Source organism: Mustela putorius, unplaced genomic scaffold (genome assembly GCF_011764305.1).
Source record: "Mustela putorius furo isolate JIRA1106 unplaced genomic scaffold, ASM1176430v1.1 tig00537335_pilon_pilon_pilon, whole genome shotgun sequence".
Lineage (NCBI taxonomy): Eukaryota > Metazoa > Chordata > Mammalia > Carnivora > Mustelidae > Mustela > Mustela putorius.
The window spans coordinates 5,003,556-5,006,632 of NW_025422457.1; the positions used below are offsets into that span (position 1 = coordinate 5,003,556).

The 3,077-nt window shown below is 35.7% G+C and overlaps 1 non-coding gene across 1 annotated transcript; it reads left to right on the plus strand.

Annotated features, from left to right (window-relative positions):
• Positions 1 to 1,516: 1,516 nt before the first annotated feature.
• Positions 1,517 to 1,624, plus strand: LOC123390373. Its single transcript, XR_006604961.1, has one exon. It is a non-coding gene; the product is annotated as a U6 spliceosomal RNA (small nuclear RNA).
• The last annotated feature ends 1,453 nt before the right edge of the window (positions 1,625 to 3,077 follow it).

The window sequence follows — 3,077 nt, forward strand, 5'->3', positions numbered from 1 at the left end:
AAATCAGTATTCAGTTTGTTAAAGCTGTAAATTTTAAAACCTCAGATACATCCTGCAATTTATCTCTCCTTATCTGCCCACTTGGTTTCCTCTCTTGTGGAATGTTCCTTTTCCGGCTTACCGAAATCCTGCTTATTCTTCAAGGCTCAAACGCTCCTTATCTAAAATTGTCTCCTCCTCTCTGCTCCCCTACCATTTCGCTTATACAGGAAAATGGTTTTATGCATACTCTTACCTCCTTCAGAAATCTGTGAGCTCCCTGAGGATATATACTATGTAGTGTTTTTGTTTCCTCGAGACATTCCTAAGAAACAGAGAATTCCTTTTTTTCTTGACTTTGTTTTTTAGATATTTTGGGTCTTAAATGAGGCAAAGTGTTTTTCTATAATTATTAACGAAACATTCGGTCTCTCTGCACTAGCCGAACAGGGGCTACAAGATTGATTCTTGGCAAAAATAATAATTAACACTAAGGACTGTCATGATAATATTGCAACTGCTCTCCTCACACAGAACTGCATGAGGCAAACTAACTTCTAGGGGCTGGTGGTGGCAACATTTTCCTCATTTGGGGCATTCTTCCTGAGGCTTAACCTTGAGCCTAATGTTCCAAAAACCCCAACCATTGTGTGAACTACTTCATGCCCTTTAATAAAATTCTTTTTCTACTCAGTCAACCAAAGGCAGATTTTGTTGCTTACAACTGAGAACTCTGACTAAAAAGATATTTTCCTTAATTTCCCATGGACCAACTAAGTCATTATCATAATATTTAAAAAGACTTTAGTCATAGGGATAATACAATGAAAACATAACATTGTAAGTTAACTATCATAGGCCCCTAGATATTTGCCATAAGGCTTAGGGCCCACAAGCTTCACCTGTTTTCCTGAGGAAAGTTTCATAGGCCTCTGCACCCAGTTTCTGACGGAGCTACATGCACAGAACCTAGCTTTACCCCTATAAGATCCAATTAGCCTCAGGCACAGTGCCTAGGGCCCCCAATATTTTCAGGAAACCATGAAACGTTTTAATTTTAATTTAAAAAATTTAAATTTTATTTAATAATGTATATAAATTATTATAAAAATGTAATAATGAATCCAGCCTGGAATAAACAACATGGTAATAAAATGTGTATGTGTGTGTCTGTGTGTGTACAGAACAGAACAGTGAAATCAAAGATAGATAGATCTATCTATCTATATAGTCAACTGAATATTACCAAGGTGTGGAGTCAATTCAATGAGATAGGGATTTTTTTTAAACAAATGGCATTGGAACAACTATAAAAATGTATGGGGAAAAAAAAACCCTCAAGTACTCACTTCTTTTTTTTTTTAAAGATTTTATTTATTTGAGAGAGAGAGAATGAGAGAGAGAGAGGGAGAGAACCTGAGAAGGGAGAAGGTCAGAGAGAGAAGCAGACTCCCCTCTGAGCACGGAGCCTGATTCGAGACTTGATCCCAGGACTCCAGGACCAAGACCTGAGGTGAGCCACACAGGTGCCCCTCAAGTACTCACTTCTGCAGTACATACATATACAAGAATTGGAATGATACAGAGATTAGCATGGCCTCTGTGCAAGGATGACATGCAAGTTTGTGAAGCAGCCCATATTTAAGAGTTGACCTTAAGTATTTGCACCACACAGAAAAATCTTAACTGTATGAGGTATTAGATATGTTAATTACCTTGATAGTGTTAATCTATTTACAATGTATATTAATATAAAATTCTTACATTAGGACACTCTAAAAAATGATCAAAAAATGAATAGACATATCACCCAAGAAGATACAGAAGGCAAATAAACATATTAAAAGTTGAGTGATATCACATGTCATTATATTATTGCAAATTAAAATAACCATGAGATACCACTACACACCTACTAGAATGGCCAAAATCCAAAATGCTAACACCACCAAATACTGGCAAGGATATGAAGCAATAGGAATTTTCAATCCATTGCTAATGGGTATGCAAAATGGTACAGATACTTTGGAAGACAATTTGGCAGTTTCTTACAAAACTTAATATTCTCTGACCACATGGCCTGGGAATTGCACTCTTTGGTATTTACCCAAATGAGCTGAAAAGTTATGGCTACACAAAAACATGCACACAGTTGTTTAAAGCAGTTTTATTCACAATTGCCAAAATCTGGAAACAACCAAGAAGTCCTACAGTAGGTTAATGGATAAATAAGCCATGGCAGGTCCAGACCATGGAACCATCAAGCCATGAAAAGATATGGAAGAACATTAAGTGCATATTATTAAGTGAAAGAAGCTAATGTGAAAAGACTACACACGATTCCAGGTATATGACATTCTGGAAAAGACAAAACTACAGGGCTATAGAAAGATCAATGGGTTGTCGGAGGATGGGTATATATGAGTAAGTAGAACACTGAGGAATTTAGGGCATTGAAAGAACTCTGTATGATATGATACTGCAATGGTGGAGACATATCATTATATTATATATTTGTCCAAACTCATTGTACAACACCAAGCATGAACCCTAATATAAACTATGGACTTTGGGTAATAATGATGTGTCAGTTGACTGTAGCAAATGTACCACTCTGGGGTAGGGTGTTGACAGTAGGAGAGGCTATACATACGTAGCGGCAGGAGGTAGATGAGAATTCTTTATACCATCTGCTTAATTTTGCTGTTAACCTAAAACATCTCTAAAAAAAAAAAAATAAAATCTATTAAAAAACATAAGCCATACACTGAGAAAAAATTCTTAATACGTATGTTTGGTAAATAACTTATATAATAATACATGAAAGACACCTACAAATCAAAAATAAAAGGATAAAAAAAATTGAAATTAGCAAAAAGACATTTCACAAAAAGTAGCCAATAAGCACATGAAAAGATACTCAACATCACTAGTTATCAGGGGAATATGAATTAAAACCACACTGAAATTCCACTTCACACCCGCTAAAATGGCTAAAACAAAAAGACCAACAACATCAATTGTTGGTGAGCATGTTATACAAGTGGAACTCTCATACATTGTTGATGGAGTATAAAATGATATAATCTCTTTGGACA